Source organism: Felis catus, chromosome E3 (assembly GCF_018350175.1).
Source record: "Felis catus isolate Fca126 chromosome E3, F.catus_Fca126_mat1.0, whole genome shotgun sequence".
In the NCBI taxonomy this organism is placed as follows: domain Eukaryota; kingdom Metazoa; phylum Chordata; class Mammalia; order Carnivora; family Felidae; genus Felis; species Felis catus.
The window spans coordinates 11,770,109-11,794,052 of record NC_058383.1 but is presented as its reverse complement, the minus strand read 5'-3'; positions in this window follow the sequence as shown (position 1 = coordinate 11,794,052).

Sequence of the window (23,944 nt, the reverse complement as noted above, 5' to 3'; positions counted from 1 at the left end):
GCAAGATGTTTTCCCAATGGGCTGCCTACGCCGACACGGACGCTGAGTTTGCATGGTGACTCGAGTCTGTGAAATGGCTTTGCACCCGTGGAAGGAAACAGTCCCATAAATTCCTCACGTCTCTTGTTCAGAATGCAGACCATCTTTCCAGGGATGTGTAGTATGGAATGGCCTCTCCTTCCACTTCTGCTCCCAGACCATTTCACTCGGAGCCCTTCTTCCACATCTGCTTCTCACTTCTTCTAATTGTTGCTCTGCTGGAAGTAAAACGTGACCTTCTTCCCCAGAACTTGGCCATCCCTTGGCCTGTGATGGTTAATTTTATGCGTTAACTGGCTATGATACCCCATTATTTGGTCAGAACCGAGTTTATATATATAGATGTGGATATAGAGAGAATCCGTGGGGGTGCCTGGGTGGCTCAGTCGGCTGAGCATCTGACTCTTGATTTCGGCTCAAGTCGTGATCTCATGGTCACGAGATCAAGCCCTGCTTTGAGCTTTTTGCTGGGTATGGAGCCTGCTTGGGATTCTCTCCCTCTCCTTCTGCCCCACCCTGCTCATGCATGTAGGCAGGTGCACACTCTCTCTATCCCTCAAAAAAAGGAATAGAATAGAATATGTGGATATATAGGGTATATATGGATATGGATATGGATATGGATATATCCATACATATATGTGTGTGTGTATATATATATATATATATATATATATATATATATATATATATCTGCAGTTGACCCTTGAACAACACGGGGTTGAACTGTGGGGGTCCACTTACATGTATACATACATAAATAAATGTATACATAAATAAGTACAGTGTTTTACATGTATTTTCTTTTCCTTATAATTGTCTTAATAACATTTTCTTTTCTCTAGCCTACTTTGTTGTAAGAATATGGTATGTAATACATATACGAAATACGTGCTCATTGTCTGTTTATGGTATCAGTAACGCTTCTGGTAAACAGTAAGCTATGAGTGGTTAAGTTGGGGGGATCAAAAGTTATACGCAGATTTTCAACTGTGCAGGGGGAGTCAGTGCCCTTGTGTTGTTCAAGGGTCAATTGTGTGTATTCTGTTCCTTTGGAGAAGTCTGACTGATGACGGATACATCAGTGAGCAAACCCGACACAGTGAACAAAATAATGGTAACAAATGAGCAAAGGTGTTTTGTTGCCTTAGGTTTCACTTTAATGGAAAAATAATAGTAATAGTAGAAAGAAGTAGAAGAATTAGAATGAGAAGGATAAGGAGAAGGGGAAGGGGAAAGGGAAGGGGTAGAAAAGGAAGGAGGAGAAGGAGAAGGAGAAGAGGGGGAAGGAGGAAGGAGGAATCAGGAAGGAGGAAGGAGGAAGGACTGTCCTCATAGCAACAATCATCTCTATAGCTCACTGTTAAAAATAAGAAAAGCTCCCCCATTGCCTTTCCAGGATTGATCATGGAGTGACCTGAAAATGAAATTCTTTCACCTACTTTGACTAGTGTCCAACATCTGGAGAAAGAACTTAATGTTTCTGGAAATCACGCTATGGAGGCATGATTGACTCAACCCCAGGGCTACACTTGTTCAGCTGTCACAGGAGAGCCTTTATGGTGGCAACGAAGGCCACTTGTGGGTCCATGGTGACATCAGACCCAGAGTGCCCTAGAGGGGTTTTAGATAGTTGAAGGATTGCCATGCAGAGGAAAGCAACACTCTTTTTGTTTGTTTGTTTCTAAAGGCAAAATCAATGGGTGAAAGTGACGGGAAAACTTCGAAAAATTTCACCCCGCCGGGGGAAGAGTCTGGCTGCCTTCTGAGGGTGACCACTGTCATCCATGGATGAGTGGAGTATCTGGGAAGATAATGTGGTTGGTTCTCTAGTGTGGTACACACACACACACACACACACACACACACACACACACATACACACAAACACACAATGTGGGCTTTAAAGAAAGTTTCACGTTCACTGTCTTCGCTCCATCATTCAGCCACTGAGTAGCTATAGGCACGTCCCATAATCTCCAATCCTTAGGGTTTTCTTATCTGGGAAAGTCCAATGACAGTACTTACGTCGCAAACATGAACGTGAGAGAAAACAAAAGGAAAGGGGTCGATACTTTGTTCAGTAAAGGTGATCGTGATCCTTCGCTGGATGAAGTGAACTCCAAATTACCTCATGGATGCAGCGAGGTATAAATCTCTGAATCTGAGCTGTGGCGGGAGAAGGTATTGGTGTATCAGTGAGGACAAAGATCTCCTAACCACGAATGGGTTTGACTTGTGGTACTGGTGGCAAATGGGTGGTTTTCTTTGAGATCCTCCTTAGGTTCAGTTCACCACTAGAGAAATTTCTGCTTTACCATAGACATGGTAAAAGGTGGTTGGCTATTTTTCCCTGGGGGTTGGGACAGGTCTCCTGGATTTGAGGGAGAAGTAGAGTAGACTTTTCCAAGATTTCTGAGACTCCTTTCCAGTGGCTCAGCACCCAACAGAGAATCTATCTATCTATCTGTCTATCTATCTATCACTGATGTATGAATCTATCATTGATCTATTGACTGATGTGTCCATCCATCTATTGATATAACTATCTATCTTATGTTGAATTAAAATGAAAGTAAGTTATGAGACTTCTCACACTAACTGGCCCTCTGTAATGGAAAACAGTCAACTCTTTTAGAAATGATTAATTAAATCTTAAAGAATGAACATTTTGGTTTCTAGGCATGTTAGAGAATACCTTTTGGTTACAGGGCAATCGTTTCAGAAAATGTACTTTTTAATTCAGATTTCAATTGATCCCATTATTTCATTTGCTTTGCTTTCCACTTATTTTAGAATTCCCAGATTTTGTTTTGTGTCGTTTTCTTGTTTACATAATGCACTTTTTGCTAAATTTGCTGGTAGGTGAATCAACATATTTAAATGTAGATTTCTCTATTTAATGATGAGTTCAAACTTGTGCTTTAAAAAAGTTGAAATTTTGCAATTAAGTAGTGACATAATTGTTTGTTTGCATGTTTTTTTTAATTCATATTTTGCCAGGCCCTTTGATATATAATTTCCTTTAAATAAATGTTAACAAATATGCCCTCATTTAAAGAACATTTATTTTATTTTATTTTATTTATTTATTTATTTATTTATTTTATTTTTGAGAGAGAGAGAGAGAGAGAGAGAGAGAGAGAGAGAGACCAAGCGGAATGGGGGAGGGGCAGAGAGAGAGGGAGACACAGAATCTGAAGCAGGTTCCAGGCTCCGAGCTGTCAGCACAGAGCCTGATGCGGGGCTCGAACCCACAAACTGTGAGATCATGACCTGAGCCAAAGTCAGACGCTCAACCTACTGAGCCACCCAGGCGCCCCTGATTTAAAGAACATTTAAATAGTATTCAGTGTTTTATCCTTTTATTATTGGGGAAGTATCTACTATTAAAAAGTGGCTCAGTTGGTTAAGCGTCCAACTTTGGCTCAGGTCACGATCTCACAGTTTGTGAGTTCGAGCCCCGCATCGGGCTCTGTGCTGACAGCTGGGAGCCTGGAGCTGGCTTCGGATTCTGTGTCTCCCTCTCTCTCTGCCCCTCCCACTCATGCTCTGTCCCTCCGTCTTAAAAATAAATGAAACATTAAAAAAAATTTTTTAAGTAAATGTTTCTTGTAAAGTTTCATTTCCTCCATCAATCCAACACAGATTTCCTAAGGCTTAAATTAACCCGTGCCGCACGGATCATGTAGACATGCCCCAAGCTGGTATAGCCAAGGGGATGCTTTAAAGGTGACTAGCAGAAATGTGAGGGCATTTATATTTTTGCCCAGGACGGGTCTATTTAGAGTTTGGACTACCAGAAGGATACTATTCTTCTGCCAAAAGGGGATTAAGATGTCTATTCCTTATTTGCACACAAGGAGGAAAATGGCAGACTCCGCCCAACGTACAGATCTTGTGATGAGGTTAGTGACACCCTGGAAAAACCACATGGCTGTATTTGCTAGAATTCTGCCAGCGTTTTGCAGAGCCTATTGAAGGCCAGGAAGCCTCCACGGGATCTAAGAGCGATGGGTGCATGGACGCTGATTGCATTATTAAGACGCACTAATTGACAAATAAATAATTAAACAAGAGGCCTGGGCAATGACGGAGGGTGAGTGTGCCATGTGAATCCGGGATTATGATTCATCCATTCTTTGCAGCTGAGCTCCCTTCAACCCGAAACAAAGCAGAAACCTGGGTGGTTACAGACAGCAAGCTCTGTATAAGCCATCGCTAGAACCTTCTGAGATGCAAAGGACAGGGTCTGGAGCTGATGTGCAGTGTGGATGAGTATACGACTGCTGGACCTGTGAACCCGTGAGCTCTGAACAAAAATCAGAGCTTCAGCCGTGCTGGTTGGGTCTTATGGGAAGTGAACTGGAGCTCCATGGTCCTTCCTTTGCGATTCATTCTCTGTGGTTCATTATACGAACCACAGAGAAAAATATATGAGGTTCACCCTACCAAGTACATGTTTAGTAATTCTCAAAACACTGTTTTGACGTCGATTTCTTATGGACCTGAATTAGGATCTTCTTTGCGGTCTGTTCTCAGTTTCAAAATGCATGGGGCAAACCCCAGCTGACGATTATTGCCTTGATCTTCAGACCACAGAGGTGGCAAATCCTGGTCACTTTTATTACAAGGAAAGAGAGCCAGAATTTTTATAAAATACACAACATGTAAATCAGAATTCCCTTGAGAAAAGACGAGGCACTGTAGGCATGCCAAGGAGAAAAGGCTCTAACAGAGGGCACTAAAAGCCTACATAATCATTGGAAGTCGTGCAAAAACGATTGATGGCGAAGTTTTGAGAAGGAGGTAATTAACAAGAGCTCCCCAGGAACCCACCACAAATCTCAGGAAACTCAAAGGGTTAGCTGCCTACAATATCGAGACAGGTAAGCTTTAGGACCTCGCCTAGAAGGCACTAGGAACTTTATACTGGACATCTGCTCATGTGACTACGGGCAACTGCCATCAATAATAATAATAATAATAATAATAATAATAAATAATGGCTTCTCTTTTCTGCCTTCCAAATTTCACTTGTTTGCACTGCCTTTGGGAGTCTCTTACCTGAAACCACATAAAGATAGACATTCTGAGAAATGTTATCTCCGTGTTTTTCCCTCGTGATGCAAAAAAAAAAAAAAAGACTAGAAGAGGTCGGCGAGGTGACACCGAGTTAAAAACAGATAATCCAGCATAACGAGGAAACCCAGGGAAACTCGGGAGAAGGCAAGAATCATTACAAAACTCTGCTTTGTAACATGGTGGTCGGACTGAATTACTGCTCAGCAAATATTCATTCTCCCTTTCCCTCCAGCCCTGTGGGAGAAATTAATTTTCCCTCCCCGCCCATGTGGACTTGGGCATACGGTCTTGCTTTGGCCAAAGGAATATAGGCAGAAGCGACCGCGTGGAGGTTCCAAGGAGGGGTTTCAAGAGGCATTGCACATTTCTCCCAGGATTCTTGAGATTCGGCACTCGAGAATCACTGCCCCTTCAGCCCTGGAGATGTCAGATTAAAACAACAACAAAACAACACGGTGCCCGGCCAACAGAGCCACAGACAACCTCCAGACCCCTGACACACACTCACCCTTATAAGCCGTGAGATGTGGGGGGTTGCTTGGAACCTCAACAAAACATCCGGTCTCTGAACCTGTCCTTTATTTATCGCCTCTTTCCTATGGGGATAGTTGTATTATACAGAGGAATTAGCCCAGATTTTGGAGTTCTGGCTCTATCCGATCCTAATCGCTCTGCCTGCTGGTACATTTGTTCTTTCTGAGGCTCCATTTCCTCACATACAAGAGGATGAAATAATAGAAGCTCTCCACACTCACAATGTACTTTGCCCTCAGCGTATTGAGCCCTTATGTTGATTGCCTTTCATAGTTTCAATAGAGCGATGGCCTAGGAATTTATTAGTCACACATTATTAGGAGACCGAGGCCTCTATAAATAGATTTTTTTTTTTTATCCATAACCACACAAGGTTAAGAATAACCCAGGCCAAAATCTATCCTCTAGAGCCCAAGCTCTTACTGTAGGGAGGAACTAGAATGATGACGGGGTACGGTAAGCCCGGTGCCCACTGCTACCTTCCCTTCCTTCCCCCAAACTCTCCTATTCAGGCTTTGTAGAACCTATCATTCCATGTTCCCCTTGCACTTCCCATCACTTTGCTGGATCTCCTAAACCGGTGTATCCAACGAGGTTAGGGCGCTGAAAGGTATTTGTAAGATAAAGAGACTTCACCCAGGAGAGCAGGGTTGACGAAACTCTAGGAAGACAAGAGTCAGGGAAAAGTCAGGGAAGTCCACGACCAGATCTCAAGGTTACCACTAGCTTTGCGGGAAGCTGACCGCCCACGTCAGGAGAACACAGGCCCCCAAACTGACGTCCACGCTTGTCTGTGCCACAGGGGCAGGTGAGTCATAAGAGCCTGTCCAGACGTTGGCGTAAAGCTTCGTGCCATGTGTACCAAAGCCCAAACGTCGGCTCGCTACTGTCCAAGGAACAGGAGTGGCCTTCTGCTTCACTTCTGTCTTTAAAGCTGCCTTTAGTGGAGTGTAAACCAGGTTCTGACCAGGGATCCTGGGAGGTGCCCTTCCTGGTTTCCTCACCTGTTCTATAGGGAGAGCACAGGAGGGAGTCAGAACGGTGCAGAATTCCGGTGCGGCAACATCTGGCACGGTCTTGTCCCTTTGACGCCTTACCTGTACGTACATTTCCAATATTTAACTTCCAGGCACGAGGAAGGCAAGAATCTAACACGAGAGAGCTCCGCGCGGTGCAACCAAAGACCTACTCCCTCTCTGCTCCAATGGGAAGGCTCTGGTCCCACCGGACGCTGTATCTACCCTCTGGCTGATGTTGGTTCTCCTTCTACTCATTCTTCAGCAACTTGTACCCTAGAGAGTATCTATTTCACATAATTACCACCAGTGTGCCTTACATAAGGTGGTAAGATAAGAGGATGAGTTACAAGGCAATTATAAGCAAATATTTAACCAGAAAAACCTGGAGGAACTTGCGCGTGTGCTTTACGTGTGTTGGTTTGCTTGTTGACAAACAGCCTCGGATGTGACACTTGGTGTCCAGAACTTCCGTCTTCACCCGCGTGCTCTCTGATCCCTTCGTAGCCATGGTTCTCTCTCTGATGGGGTGACAGACTTGCCCTCCCACAAGGTGGTCCCGCCTCTATTTACCCTTGTCACCCACTCGCATAGAGCATTTAGAAGGGAATTGCCAGGAGTCTCCTCCCCAAAGAAAAATGCTCCCAGGTTTCCGATAGATACTTTCCAGATCTACGCTTCTCAGGCTCCCACCCCCACTCCTATTCCTTGGGCTTCTACCAATGCTAACAAAATATCATTGTTAGTTTTGGTGTGTAAACTGGCTCCGCCCAGGTGAGAACCTGTAGAGATCTCTCTGGGCGATGCTGGGATCTCACCCAGTTATGGGTCTGGAGGCGATGAGGGGGTAGCCAGGGTGGTTCTTGAGAATGGCTCTCGTCAAGGTAAAGTCATTGCAAGGTCTTTAAACGGGGCAGGGGGGGGGCAGCATGGGGTTACTTCTGCCTTCAGTGGAATTAGGTGGGCAACGGGGGGGGCCAAGGGAGTTGTGTTTATCAGAATCTCCAAAACTCAATGTGCCCCAAGCAACACTATCACGCACTAAAGGAGAAAAGGCACAATAGACCGTTTCCACCTGTAAGGTCCACCATCCCCTTCCGAAGAGAAAGCGTAGTACCAACTATCTCTTAGGTCAGGACCCACAGCTGCTGCCAAGCTCTTGGAGGGACCACCAACAGGTGTTACCGTGAGAGATTGCTTGTCACCTAAACCCGCGGTCGTACCCACTGCTGTGAAAATGGCTTCCACTTCTCTTCCTTCCTCCAAATCTTGCAGGAAAGCTCTGGGAACACAATGTAAGCCAGAATCCTGCTGGCAAGGAACTGGAGGAAACAGGTGCCCAGCTCTCGGCACCTGCCCTACCCAGGAGAGCATGGAAGGCGTTGACAGACAGACACTGCCGACAGACAAGTGTCCGGCCCATCGGGGTTACACGTTCTCCTCCACAGTTCTCCTCTCAGCACTTTCCACGTGGTGCTGGAATGTTCTCTAAGCTTTTCTATCATTGCTTTAACCTCTCTACCTGGCCTAACATAGCCGTGGCTTAGTGATCCTTGAACGTGTGAGGATTATCACCCGGGTCCATGACTATGAAGGTCAAGCTCTCCCATTGCACTCCAGTCTTTATTAGAAAAAAAAGGAACCCATCCAATCAGGAAAGACAGAAACTGCTTTTAATAATACTCCTTTGTTACTTGGAAAATCAACCCCATCATGTGGCCCGGTCAACTCCCATGAAATCCAGCCCCACCGTTTCTCAACTGCCGTTTACCTCACTTCAGGAAGGAGAACCCTTTACAAAGTATGTATGCAGGAAAGCCAACTTTAGCTGTCGATATAACTTCTCCGGGTTTCTTTTTTTTTTTTTTTAATTTTTTTTATGTGTATTTATTTTTGACAGAGAGAGAGAGAGAGAGAGACAGAGCATGAGCGGGGGAGGGGCAGAGAAAGAGGGAGACACAGAATCCAAAACAGGCTTCAGGCTCTGAGCTGTCAGCACAGAGCCCGACGCGGGGCTCGAACTCACAGACTGTGAGATTGTGACCTGAACCGAAGTGGGACGCCCAACAGAATGAGCCACCCAGGTGCCCCCACTTCCCCGGGTTTCTTAAAGCCTCATTAAAGAGATGGGAGCCATGATGCCACAGGGATCCCTATACTCATCAGCGAAATGCCAGGGAAGGAGATAACAGAGGCCGAGGACTATTAGCCGAGTTATCACGGAACCCACACTGTATTTAGCTGTAAGCACTGTACCTCGTGGCTTAATTAGGAACCCTGGTTAACCCAGAGTCAGACTGACAGTTTCTCGTTCGGTCACACTTCTGAATTATTCCTTATGTGGAATATGTGGTGGTTTCCCAGAAAGTCAACCCTGATATTTCATGCGTGGACCCCAAAGAAGGCAGGAAATACTTGGAAATAGGCGTGAGAGACAGATGGGAGCAACCATAGGCACTTGCTTATTTATTTAACAAGGGTGTTCGTTCATTTAACAAGCAGGCATTGGGGGTGCCTGGGGGCTCCGTCAGTTGAGCGTCCAACTTCGGCTCAGGTCTAGATCTCATGGTTCATGATTTCGAGCCCCGCATCGGGCTCTGTGCTGACAGCTCGGAGCCTGGAGCCTGCTTCGGATTCTGTGTCTCCCTCTCTCTCTGCCCCTCCCCTGCTCATTCTCTCTCTCTCTCTCTCTCTCTCTCTCTCTCTCTCTCTCTCTCTCTCCTTCTCTCTCAAAAATAAATGAACACTAAAAAAAAATTAATAAGCAGGTATTGTGCTAAGCACTCCGGAGAAGATAGTTACAAGAGATGTGGTCCTAGGGTTCTGGTAGGTTAGACTCTAAGGAGGAAAATGGAGCGAGCTATGTAGGTTCTCTGGATCTCAAAGTCTCTTCTGGAAGGTGTTGGGAGTGATGTTGGGAGCAGTAAGGAAAAAAAGTCACAGAGGCTAGCTGTAAAGAATAAGTTAGACAGACAGATATGTGATACCTACATATACGTGTATACATGTGTTCATATACACGTACGTACGTGCATACACTTGTGTGTGTATAAGCTCTCCATGCCATCCTGGGGGACTGAGACTCAGTGAGCCTGGCAGAAAGCACAAACCAAGGAAGATACGAAAATTGCTTGATTTTTTTAAAAATGTTTTACTTATTTATTTTGAGAGAGAGAGAGAGAGAAAGAGAGCCGGAGCAGGGGAGTGGCAGAGAGAGAGGGAGAGGGAGAGAGAATCCCAAGCAGGCTCCATGCTGCCAGCATAGAGCCCAACCCGGGGCTTGATCCCACGAACTGTGAGATCATGACCCGCGCCGAAGTCAAGAGCAGGACACTTCACCGACTGAGCCCCCCAAGCGACCTGAAAACTGCCTTTATTTTTAACAAACTTCTCCACCCGCCCAGATCCACAGCCCATCCTGAGTCATTTGTCACTTTGGAAGTATGTTGAAGCATGTGTGGCATATGGGGGGGGGGGGGGCATAGATCTGTGTGGGAAACCTTGAGACCTTAGTATTGATCATACATTTTCATAGAAGTGATTTTCCTGCTTATCACGGCCAACAGGTTATGCCTTAAATGCTCCTGTTACTGTCCCTCCCACCGGCAGTCACCTTCCCTGTTTCCATTAAGATTACTGTTCTCGACTTTGTTTTTTAGACTCGGGAAGTCATTTCTCTTGAGGTATATGTTTCAAGCACAGCAATCCTTTAAACAAATATATTCCCCTAGTCTGAGACTCTTGTCTGTTTGGCGGTGGAATTTACACTGTTAGTTTTGTGTTTGCCGTAACGGCTTCACTTTACCCAACCTCTGTCCCGCTTTTTAACGTGTTCTCTTTATGCTCTCTTGGTGAGCCCTTTCTAATGTTGCCCTCTGATGTGTGGGGAATGCTGGGTTTTGTCTCTGTCAGTGATTTGGAAGAAAAAAATGCAGCGTTTAAATTCTACTGGGAATTTCTTTAACTACTCTCTTTTATTTTTCCTTTTTATTCAAGTATTTGGAAGCCACCTAGGTAGGTAGGTAGATAGATAGATAGATAGATGATCGAGAAGATGTGGTATATATACATATATACACTTCAACTATTTTTTTTATTTAGAGGGAGGGAGAGCGTGAGAGGGGGGAGAGTGGCAGAGGGAGAGAGACAGAATCTTAAGCAGACCGCATACTCAGCACGGAGCCCGACACGGCGTTCAATCCCACGATCGCGACCGCAGCTGAAATCGAGAGTCGGCTGCTCAACTGACTGAGCCACCCAGGTGACCCAACACTTCAGCTGTTCTTTTTTTTAAATTTTTTTTTTCAACGTTTATTTATTTTTGGGACAGAGAGAGACAGAGCATGAACGGGGGAGGGGCAGAGAGAGAGGGAGACACAGAATCGGAACCAGGCTCCAGGCTCCGAGCCATCAGCCCAGAGCCCGACGCGGGGCTCGAACTCACGGACCGCGAGATCGTGACCTGGCTGGAGTCGGACGCTTAACCGACTGCGCCACCCAGGCGCCCCAACAGCTGTTCTTAATGCCAAAAGGACAGACTGCTGTCCTCAACCCTTTTCATTTCATTTCCAACCGCCCCCCCCCACCAAAAAGTCTTTTTTGATCTCTTGCAAAGGGCTCTATTTTCAGTACAGCTCAGATGTTGGCAGACGTCATCAACAATCGAATTATAAATGAGGTCCCACGGACATCCGCGTTATCGAGAAATTGCCCTTCGTTCCCCAACCTGCACCTAAAAGATTACATCTCCCTTTTCTGCTGTTATTCTATCTTACGTGGAAAAAGGGGTTTTGCTGATGTGCTTCTGGTTAAGGACCTTAAGATGGGGAGGGTATTCTGGATTTCTCCAGATGACTCAGCCTAACCACCTTTAAAGAAATGTTCCCAGCTCGAGTCAGAGTCAGAAACGGAGGTGTGGCTACGAGAGAATGTTCAGCGGGGGTACAACATTGCTGGCTCTGAGGACGGAGGACGAGGGCCATGAGCCGGGACACACGGTGGCTTCCAGAAGCTGGAAAAGGCGAGGAAACAGAGTCTCTCCTGAAGCCCTCACAAAGGAACATGGCCCAGTTGACACCCTGTTTTTTTAAATTTTATTTATTTTGAGAGAGACAGACACAGCGTGAGTCGGGGAGGGATGGGGGGGCGCGTGGAGAAAGAGAGAGAATCCCAAGCAGGCTCTGCGCTGTCAGCACAGAGCCCGATGAGGGACTCGAACCCATGAACCATGAGATCATGACCTGAGCCGACACTGAGACACTTAACCAACTGAGCCACCCAGGCTCTCCGACACCTTGATGCCGACACTGAGACACTTAACCAACTGAGCCACCCAGGCTCTCCGACACCTTGATGTTAGCCTGTGTCAGACTTCCGACTCTCACCGAATGACAAAATTATACATTCGAATGACCTTAAGCCCCGAAATCTGTGGTATTTGTTACGCAGCAATAGGAACCTACTGCAGTCTTTGCTCACGGGGAGGGAGGGGTGTCCTGGCACACCTTACCGGCCACCTCCGAGCCACGGGCGGGATAGTTTGCTCTGGCTTTCCCAGTCTAGTCAGCCTTGGCTTCTCGGAAAGCCACTGGGACGACTCCGACATTGCTGGGATATAGCGAAGAGACACAAGCACCCAGGGACTGGATCCCCAGGGAAGTAGGGCCCCAGACTTGGCGTTATTGTCCAGATCAAATGCGTTCATACAGTCAACGTGCTTTCAACAGTTGCCTGGTGAAGAAGGCTGGGTTTCAGCAAATATATATATATATATATATATATATATATATATATATATATATATATACATTTTTGGTACTACAGATAAAGACAGTTGAGTTGATCAAACTCCATATATCCTCACCATTGACCTGTCCATCTCTTGTATTCATTCATTCATTCATTCACTCATTCATTCATTCCCTTTAAGAGCCACAACCCACTCCCATTCTTCCTCCTTACATATCATTGTCGTAGTATACGTTCATCTTTCTTTTGTTTCGTATTTTATTTTATTTTATTTTATTTTATTTTATTTTATTTTATTTTATTTTATTTTAGAGAGAGAGAGAGCACGAGTGGAGGAGAGGGGCAGAAGGAGAGAGAGAGAGAGAGAGATCATCTTAAGCAGGCTCCACACTCTGGTGGAGCCCGACATGGGGCTTGGTCCCACGATCCTGATATCATGACCTGAGCCAAAGTCGAGTCGGACCCTCAGCTGACTGGAGCCACCCGGGTGCCCCTCATCTTGCTTTTGAATGTGTCCTTACAAGGTATGGATTTCAGTCTTGCATACGTGTCATTTTTAATTTACATAAATGCAATTGACATAGAACAGTTCATTTTGCACGAGAGCTAGTTTTTTATTCGTTTGGGGGGTTTTGTTTTGTTTTCATTTTTTTTAAAATAATTTATAGTCAAGTTAGTTAACATACAGCGTATACAGTATAGTCTTGGCTGCGGGAATAGATTCCCACGATTCATCACTTCCATACAATACCCAGTGCTCATCCCAACAAGTGCCCTCCTCAATGCCCATCACCCATCTTCCCCTCACCCCCAACTCCCCCATCAACCCTCAGTTTGTTCTCTGTATTTAAGAGTCTTTTATGGTTTGCCTTCCTTGTTTTCACTTTTAACTTTTTTTAAGACACAAGCTTCTCTCCACATCCATTGCTTCCAACTGCTAACATTCCATGGGGTCAACCCACCTCACCTGATCCGTCCAAAAGGTTAACGTCCAAAATATTTAACCTTTGTACAACACAAAGCCCGATCAGGAAGCTGCCTCAGTGCTTGAACTGGGTCCTACAAGTCCCCGAAGTGCAGGACTTTAATCTTTCGTTGCTGCATAGACGAGGACTGTGTAGGTCTCAAAAGGAGATACAGAGGCTCTGAGTGGGTTAGGGGACGCAGCCAGTTATCGACCCGCACTGTTTCCCTATTTCAACAACCAGCATGGCTGTACTATGTCGCTCAGCCTGTATCACCTCTCCCTGTCCCCTCTTCAAGTGATGAATGCCCAGCTTGCCCCCAACTTCCTCAACATAAACTATGACGCACCAGACTTTCTTGCTCATGTCCCGTGATGGACCCCGAGAATTTTTCCCTGGTTTGGACACCAGGCAAAGAACTGCTGGGTCAGCATCATGCACATGCGTGATTTGCACGGAGGGTGCCATGTGGTTCTGCCACAACGTCAACACCAGTCCACCCTCCCCGACAGCAGAGCGCCTGCACCCCTCCCCCCGAGGCTCCACATCCCGCCAATGCCGGTGCCACCTCACTCTGATTTTCACCCATTTGTAGGCATGAAGGAGTAGCCCCTGTCGTGTGAAACGGCGTTTGACGGATTCCTAATTTGCCCATGGGCTTGGGCTCTCGTCTTACGCTTGAAACTTTGGTGCCTTCCCTTTCTCCGAACGTCCTTCTCGCGGCTCCTCTCACTGTCCCGTTGGGCCTTCTGTCTTTTTATCACCCATATGCAGGAGTTGCCTGTGTGAGAGTGTCAGTGTGTGTATCAGCAGTGCTAACTCCTCACGCTTCCCAGGACCACACATCCTCCGAGTGCCGGCCGCGTGCTGCATCCTGAGTCAAGGCAGGGAGGCTGATTCTCCTCGTGGTCTGCCACCTGCACCCTAGAGTTAGCAGTGCCTGTGCCCCGAGTCTGAAATCTCTTCACGAAACACCTGTTAGGGCCGCTGTCCTCACACCCTGGCTGAACAGTAGGGTTGCAAGCCAATCTTGCTGAGTGGCGGAACGGGAGGGGGAGAGATTTTTGTCGTCTAAAGCAAACCATAGCTCAGCCAACCAAAGTGTCCTTAAATGGTATCAGTCACTTAGATTTACCAGCTGAAACGATTCCTCACTGGTAGTTGTAGGGGTTGGTTGGGTGCCCCCATCAAGGCCGGTGATTTTCACCGATTTTTCTTTCTTGGGCCACAAATGTCCCACCCGTGGCAAGATTCTTGGACTCTGCATTCTCAGATTTCATAATAGGCATCTGGTAAAGAAAGAGCTGAATGCTTGGGACGCCTGGGTGGCTCAGTCGGTGAAGCATCTGACTTTTGATTTCGGCTTGGGTCGTGATCTCGCGGGTCGTGAGTCTGAGCCCCACATCGGGCTCTGTGCTGACACCGTGGAGCCTCCTTGGAATATTCTGTCTCTCCCACTCTCCTCTCTCTCTCAAAACAAATAAATAAACTTAAAAAAAGAAAGAGCGAGCTCAATGCTCGGATACGATAGAGAGATCTAGGTTAAGTAACCACCTATTTTTTTTTTTAATGAAGAGTTTCTCATTACGTGCATCGTGGATTTCAAAAAGGTATACATAACATCAAGCAGGAGCAGAACCGGAGCAAGCATTGCTGTGGCAAAATGAGACTATTCTAGAAGGCGAGTCCTCTCATCTCCACTGCATATAACGTTGCAGCTTGATGTGACAGCTCATCGAAGCCTCAGTTTCTGAATCTGTACTATGAGGACAAGAATACAGTTCCTGCATAAAGACAGGAAGCTTGATGCCAGGAGTTTGACTGGGTTTCTGCTTCCGCCTAGAACTTAGTCATGTCCAAACCCCTCACGCCTTGACCCACAAACCTCTGCCCACCCAGCCCTTGTGGGAAATACCCCCACGGGACAGCCAAGATACCTCGGCAGCCATGGGTAGTGATGCTTGAAGCAAAACCTTTTGTTGATTTCGTTGGGCTTCTGTAAACCTGGAGTGGAGGGCTGTTGGAAGCCCAGTAGTAATTATGCATCTGGGCGTCCCATCTCCTGCTCCAACAGGCTGTCCCTGGCAGAGACACATGCTCCACTGGCACAGACCATGTTTCCAATCACAGCTTATCTGAGCAGTGTTCAAAGTCCAAAGCTATTATTTACGGCTCCGTTGAGGAGACAACAGAGAATCAGGAACTGTGAATGAGACCCAGCTGCAAAAACCACTGTCACAGGGAGTGACAGGGTTTGAGACGCATAAGGAGAGGGGAGAAGGGGTTTTAGGATCTCTTAAAGCCTCAGAAATCTGCTTCCTCCCCTTCCCCAGAAGCCTACATTGGTCACCTCCTTCCCTAAACCATTGCATTAGTCGGGGTCACTGGAGAACCTCCAGAAAAACAGAACCAGGAGATCTATGAATTCTGACACTCTCTCTCTCTCTCTCTCTCTCTCTCTATCCATCCATCCGTTGTCTATTAGAACCCTGACCCAAGCATTGATTGATTGATTGATTGATTGATTGTGAGGAATTTGCTCACATGATTATAGTGGCTGTGAAGTCCCACCATCTGCCATCTGCAAGATAGACACCCAGGGAAACCCATGGTGTAGTGCAACCCAAGTCCAAAAGCCTGAGAACCAGGGGAGCCAATGGTACAAATCCCAGTCCAAGGGCAAAGGATGGCATGGAATGTTCCAGATCAACAGTGAGGCAGAATAAAAGGTGGTTGAATTCCTCCCTTCCTCTGCCTTTTGTTCTATTCAGGCCCTCAGCGGGGTGGATGAGGGCCACTCACTGGGGATGGCCATCTGCTTTGCTGAGGTCACCGATTCTCATGCTAATGGTCCCCGGAAACACCCTCACAGACACCGCCCCCCTTCATAATGGTTAATAACCTTGGCACCCCTTGGCCAGCCAAGCTGATACAAGGAAGGAACCATCACACTAACCCTATTCCACACTAGAGTGACCAACTCCTCCCCCTTTTCCTGGGGCTTATCCCAGTTTTCTAACTGAAAGTCCAGTGTCCTCGGAAACCACTCCAATATCTGGCAAAGCAAGACAGTTGTCACTCTCCCTGTACTATCTAATTAAGCATCTGTCACTTGATTATGTTTGGTTTAAGAATTTGGTCACATTAGCAACACTTATCAGGTGTCTATTGAGTGCACTGTGCTAATCTTTGAGGTCAGACTGTTCTAATCTGGTTCGTGTGTGTGTGTGTGTGTGTGTGTGTGTTTTGCCTCTTTATTTTTCCACAACACTTTACAAAGTGCTCATTCCATACCCGGTACTCAGATCTGTTATCCATATAGCGTTGTCCAAGATAAAGAACCAGAGATCTTTGAAGAAATGGTTCATTTCAGGACTGGGGGAGGGAAAATAAGATGAGCCCAAAATAATTTGTGATTCCAGGAGGTACGAAAGCGGACATATTACAGGAACATCTCAGAGGAGAACAGGACATAGCCTGAAGAAGCCCTTAATGACCAAATCTAGGAAAATTTAAGCAACAAGATAATTAATAATAATCGATTCTAACCATCGGAATAATGCTTTGTCTTGACAAAGTCTTGGCAAACCCAAAGGGGAGCCCCAGAGCAAGCTTTGTCCGTAGAGGGGGCACCCCATCTCCTAACACACCTGCCATGAGCCCAGAAGAGCTTAGCTCTACTTCAGTTATTTATTGATTAGAATTTTGCTATAAGAATGTATCTCCATTATTCTGTTTATTTGATTGGATTCATTCATTCATTCATCCATGTGGATTCATGGACATTTACTTGATTCCAAAGGATTGTCTGCCCACAGACAATCTCAGCTGCAACTAGCCCTTTGCTTTCTGGGAGGTTTCTCAAATTTTATTCTTATTTTTTATTTTCTTTTATTTTTTAGACAGAATGCGAGTGGGGGAGGGGCAGAGAGAGAGAGAGAGGGAGATACAGAATCCAAAGCAGGCTCCAGGCTCTGAGCTGTCAGCACAGAGCCTGATGCGGGCTCAAACCCTCGAATCGTGAGATCACGACCTGAGCCAAAGTCGAATGCTTAACTGGCTGAGCCACCCAGGCGCCCCCGGGAGGTTTCTAATAGATGGTTTTCTCCCATCTTAATAGTTTCCTCTCGTGGAGCCACTAAGTCATTTTGGGCAGAGGGAACCAGGCTGATTTGGCCAGGAGACCACTTTCCAACTCTGATGTAAATAATTGAGGATTTTGGAAAGGATAAATCATGAGCAATGAGGAGGAAGTGAATGTGTTTGAGCAGGGGAGAGCCACGATTCACACACGTTATACCATCCATTGGTCCGAATTCTTGGGTGGTTCAAAACAAGACACCACACTCGACATCCTAATGTAAATCCTGGTTCCACTTCTTAGTAACTTGAGATTCAGGGCAAATTACTTGATCACTCTAATTCTTGATGTTCACTAACTATACCCCACCGACAGGTCTAAATAGGACAAAGCCATCAGAATAGCACCCACCTCATGGTAAGTGCTCCAAGACTTGAGTTCTTATCAGAGCCCAACTGGGGTTTTCTTTAAAAATAACCTTAAGAAAGCGGTCGTAATCAGAGAGAAGTGTTATCTAGAAGCTGGAAGACCATTCCAAAGGTACCGGAAGCCAAGAACCTGTCACTGACCGTAGTTCTATTTTTCCCTCTTTTCTTTTCTCTCTCATTTCCCCATAAGGTTGCCGGAGTTCGATAGTGGCTTAGTGCACATTCTTGATTTGTTGATGCCGAAAATGTACAATGGCAATATTTTTTAGTTTCAGAGAGAAACATTTCTTTGCTCCTTTCTGGGAACAACTGCAAAATAATATTCTAGAAGTAGACTAAAAGGCAACATTACCATGTATGTTATGTGTGTGTGTATATATATATATATATATATATATATATATATATATATACATACAGTGTTTATATATATTTATATATATACACACATAACATCTATATAAACATATAAACACTGTATATATATATACACACACACATAACATACATATATATATAGTGTTTAATGTTTATTTATATACACACACACACAACATACATATATATATATAGTGTTTAATGTTTATTTATTTTTGAGAGAGACAGAAAGAATGCGAGCAGGGGAGGGGAGGGGCAGAGAGAGAGAAAGAGACACAGAATCCGAAGCAGGGTCCAGGCTCCCAGCTGTCAGCACAGAGCCCGACACGGGGCTCGAACCCAGGAACTGTGAGATCATGACCTGAGCCGAGGTCGGACGCTTAACCCACTGAGCCACCCAGGCGCCCCCCAGAAAACCATATTTTATCTTCTTCTCTGTCAGTGGTCATTTTCAGGGGTCAATTTCTCTCCAAACTTACTCTTTATCATTTTGTTTGCTTTGCCATCAAACCCATCGTTTCCCACGACCTTCCAGAGGTACCGTTTCTGCCCGGTCAGCAACCACAGGGGCCGTGGCCAGCGTCTACGTCATGACGAGGCAAATGCAGACTGCTCGGCACAGGGTCTGGGGTGAGGGACTGAAAGGAGAAATCAATGCACTAACAGAATCCTTCCAAACGCGCGGGTCACTTCCCCACCTCGCGGTTGGATGCGTGCCATTCTGTGCCAAGGGCAGGCGGTATCGGCTGACATTCAAGGACCACTCGCCCCCCCACCCCGCCCCGACCGTGTACCAAACACTGTCCTAAGGAATAAATCAGCTCATTTTATACTCCTAGATGACGAGAGACTCTTAGAACAACCAGTTCACTGAAGGGAGAAGGAGAAGGAAGCAGATACAAAGTTCCTTGCCTGGTCCCATAAGCCGGTGGCAGGGACACTACTGAACATTATCACATTGGCGCTGTGAGCCCGAGCCGAGCGAGTACCGCCTGGGCAACACGGGGAATTAAGTGGCAGGTGGTTACTTTCAGCCTCGCTCTTTTATTCCGTGCAATGCCCTCTTTAATTAAACCCATGGTAGGTCTCCTTCTTTCAAGGGAGAAGAAATCATCCGCCTCCACCCTGCAGAGGGAAAAGGGTAATGCTCTGTGTCCAATTTTCTTTTCATTGCTATTTTTATTATGGAAACACAAATGTTCAGTGATTCCAAAATGAAAACAGGGAAAGTTAATTTTGTCATCCTTACCTAATAAAATTCTTAATGGCTTTCTCACCCATTATCATAAATACTTTTATTGTTTCTAATGTTTTTTTGCCCACCGCACAGTAGTATATCTTGCTTTCAAAAAAAAAAAAAAAACAAAAAATAAGAAATTTAAGAAGAGACGGGTTCCTTCGGTGTTTTGAAGAAGAGACACGTTCCTTTGGTGTTTAGATCTCTTAAGTACCATTTGCGACTTGGGATTTAGCTCTATTTCCGCAATTTGGATCAGATAATAAGCGTCCTAAGGTAGACTGCGCATGTTTGGGGCCAATTTTATGTAGTGAAGGGAGGGGACGCGAGAACTCTTTAAAAAGAAAGGGATTCTTGAAGTTATTGTGAAAATCGTTGCGTGAACTCTGTTCAATACCTAAATCATCTTCTGATAGGCAACATTATCACGCATTCATCGTACGTTAAATTCCGCATCCAATGTTCAATAGATGAGAGACAAACAAACTGGACACACCCATCCCCACTGTCCACAAACATTTGTCAAGCACTTGGTAGGTGCAGGGCATTGCGCTAAGATGGGCAAAGATCATATATGTATTTCTTCTGGAGCTTCAAATAATTGTTTGGGGGAATATGAAAATAAGTAAAGAACCAAGGTGGGCTCTATGATCTCTAGACACCTTACGGCTCCTGGCCTTCATCACGTGTCCTGAGGTTAAATATTCAAGTCTTTCACCAGTCCATAATATTCTCGTCTATTACCTCTCTGGACACTGAAACTCACCAACTCATTCTGTTCCCTTTTCCCGTAACACCAGCTACACAGACGGGTCATTTTCTTCTCTTCTTTCTTTCCTCCTTCTCATAGTTTCCTCCTCTTTTCTCTGTGCTGATTTCATGGTAGCATTTCAGATCTACCTTCAAGATAATTCTGTCATTAGCTGCATCAAGCTGCTCTCCAACTTGCCCACGTTTTTTCAATGTTAATGTCCTCAAATTTTTTGGTTTTTTGAGATCTTTAGGAAATCTTCCTGAATATTCGTACATACTCCCTTGTTCCTTCATCATTTTTGATCCATTTTATCCATTTAAATGTATGAAACACGGGCGCCTGGGTGGCTCAGTCGGTTGAGCGTCCGACTTCGGCTCAGGTCATGATCTCCCGGTTCTCGGGTTCGAGCCCCGCGTCGGGCTCTGTGCTGACCGCTCGGAGCCTGGACCCTGCTTCGGATTCTGTGTCTCCCTCTCTCTCCGCCCCTCTGCCACTCGTGCTCTGTCTTTCTCAGAAACTAAATAAACATAAAAAAATAAGAAATGTATGAAACATACTCTGTTTCCATAGGGTTGTCAGTGACTCTGCTCTGTGTAGCTTTTGAGGGTCTGATCCTACAGTTTGTTGTTTCTGTCAGCTCCTATGCTAAGAATGATGCTAGCAATTTTGTCAAGATCTTTCTTCTCCAGAAGAGGAATCTTATTGACTGTATCTCCTGAGGGCATCATGTATCTAGGGCCCTGACTCCCCCACAGGGTTTGCGACCCATCCATACACCACGGGGACTCTCGATTTTGATGTCTCGCTAGAACCCTTCACAGACGAATATTTGCCCTCAGGCAAAAAGCCAGCTTCAAAAATGAATTACCTTTCTTAAATCGTGCTTCATTTCTGTTTCTCACCTCCAACTTGCTTTTGAGCTCTGCAGACTTGAAATATTTAAAATATGTTCTTCAGCATGTTTAGGTTGCTTGATTGTATATATATATACACCATATATATATACTATATATATATACACTATATATATACACTATATATATATACTATATATATATACATATATACACTACATATATACACTATGTATATACATATATATACACTATATATATACAATATAAATATATACATATATATGTATATATATGTATATATATATATATATATATATATATATATATATATATATATATTCTCCTGAGTGGCTTTATGTTAAAGTCATCTCATGAATCTTAATTTTCCTCAAAATCACTAAAATGATCCTAATACACACACCAAATATTAGTAACAATTTGATTTTTTTGGTGCTTTCTGGTGTTATTATTATTTTTCCTTAATGCTCACTTCTATTTTAAGAATGTGAAACGAGGGGCATTTCTTATTTTTGTGATTAGGACAAAAAAGGTTATGAAATAAATATTGTAGTGAATAATGACATTATGGAATGGCACTGAAATGTGAAATCCCACCAACTTAGCTGTGGGTTTTCTATTTTTTTTTCCCCTCCTCGTCTTCTCGCCTGGACCCAAAGGTAGTTCTAAATTCAGGACTGCACTCAAGATACAGAGAGGAAAAGTTTCAAGACAGTGGCCTTTATTTCTGATAAATTTATTTATGTATTGAATCATTTATACTAGAATGGACTTGTGGATATTTATTTTATCATTTGGATTATAATCCAATACATGTCATTTATTACTATAGTTCTCAAATGGCCCCATATTTCAGTCATCTCTGTACCCTTTTGACATATGCACCCCTCCTTTGTTTTTTCAGACCTTCCTTAATTTCGGGTACCACACGGTGCTCTAGACTTATCTGGTATATTCCCTGGCTCCCAGACCGGAGCCAACCATTTCTCCGAGAAGCCCCGATCCCTTTTGTTTTGTTTGTTTTTGCGCTTTCTTTTTTTTAATTTTTTTTTCAACGTTTTTTATTTATTTTTGGGACAGAGAGAGACAGAGCATGAACGGGGGAGGGGCAGAGAGAGAGGGAGACACAGAATCGGAAACAGGCTCCAGGCTCCGAGCCATCAGCCCAGAGCCCGACGCGGGGCTCGAACTCACGGACCGTGAGATCGTGACCTGGCTGAAGTCGGACGCTTAACCGACTGCGCCACCCAGGCGCCCCTCTTTTCTTTTTTTTTAAACGTTTATTTATTTTTGAGACAGAGAGAGACAGAGCATGAATGGGGGAGGGTCAGAAAGAGAGGGAGACACAGAATCGGAAACAGGCTCCAGGCTCCGAGCCATCAGCCCAGAGCCCGACGCGGGGTTCGAACTCATGGACCGCGAGATCCTGACCTGGCTGAAGTCGGACGCTTCACCGACTGCGCCACCCAGGCGCCCCTGTTTTTGCGCTTTTTGACGACTGTCCCCAGGCAGTCCTACAATGTCACTGGCAGCATTGCGATAACTGCTACTTGGCAACGAGAAAGAGTGAAATCTGGCCATTTGCAGCAAGGTGGATGGAACTGGAAGGTGTTCTGCTAAGTGAAATAAGTCAGGCAGAGAAAGACCGATACCACCTGTTTCGACCCATCGGTGGGTCTTGAGAAACTTAACAGAAGACCAGGGGCGAGGGGAAGGGTGGAAAAAAAAAAGTTACAGAGAGGGAAGGAGGCGAACCATAAGAGACTCGTGGACGCTGAGAACAAACTGAGGGTGGATGGAGGGTGGGGGAGAGGGAAAGGTGGGTGATGGGCACGGAGGAGGGCACCTGTTGGCATGAGCACTGGGTGTTGTACGGAAACCAATCTGACAATAAATTATATTGAAAAGAAAAGAAATAAATGCATGGGAAGACTGAAACTCTGAAAGAGGGCTACCTTGCCCTCTGACCAGAACTTCTGTGCCAAAAGTGAGGTGGGAGAATGGGGTCTCCATGGTTCTTTCTCTCTGAATATGCTCTTACAGCTTAGATCCAGAAGCAGACCCAAGTGTGTGGTGCAGTGGGGAAAATCAAGTTCCAGAGTTCTAGCCAGAGAGTCAGAGAGGGAGCCGCTGGGGGGGCCAGAACGGAGATCATAGAGAGGAGGGAGTCCAAGGAAACAAGACAGTTAGAAGACACCAACAATGAAGTTACGTGGATGTTGAGATTATCGGACAAAGACCCTGCCTCAGGCTCTGTGCCTGACGGCACGGAGCCTGGAGCCTGCTTCAGATTCTGTGTCTCCCTCTCTCTCTGCCCCTCTTCCCCCTCTCAAAAATAAACATTAACAAAATTTGTTTAACTTATTCAAAAAGAACCGTATGGAAATTGTATATAATAACCACAATTTAAAAAAATCATTGGATAAACTCAGAAGCATAATGGAGCAAACAGAGAAGAAAAAAAAAACAATGAACGTGGAGAAAGACCATGAGATTATCCGATCTCAACAACGGAGAAAATAAAGGTAATTGGGGGAAAAAAAGTAACAGAGCCTCAAGAACCCATGGAACAATACCAAAAGATCTAACGTTTGTGTCCACAGAGTCCCAGAGGAAGACAAAGCGTCATAGAAAATTTTTTGAAAAAAATAACGGATGATGTAAGTAAAAAGAGCAAATACCTGGAACGAAGTCTTGGAAAATCTTTCGCAACAAGAAATATAAAACCAAAGCGATCCTGTAACAATTCAAATAAACCGAAATTACAGTTTAAAGTCTTTCACAAAGGTAGCACCAGACTCAGA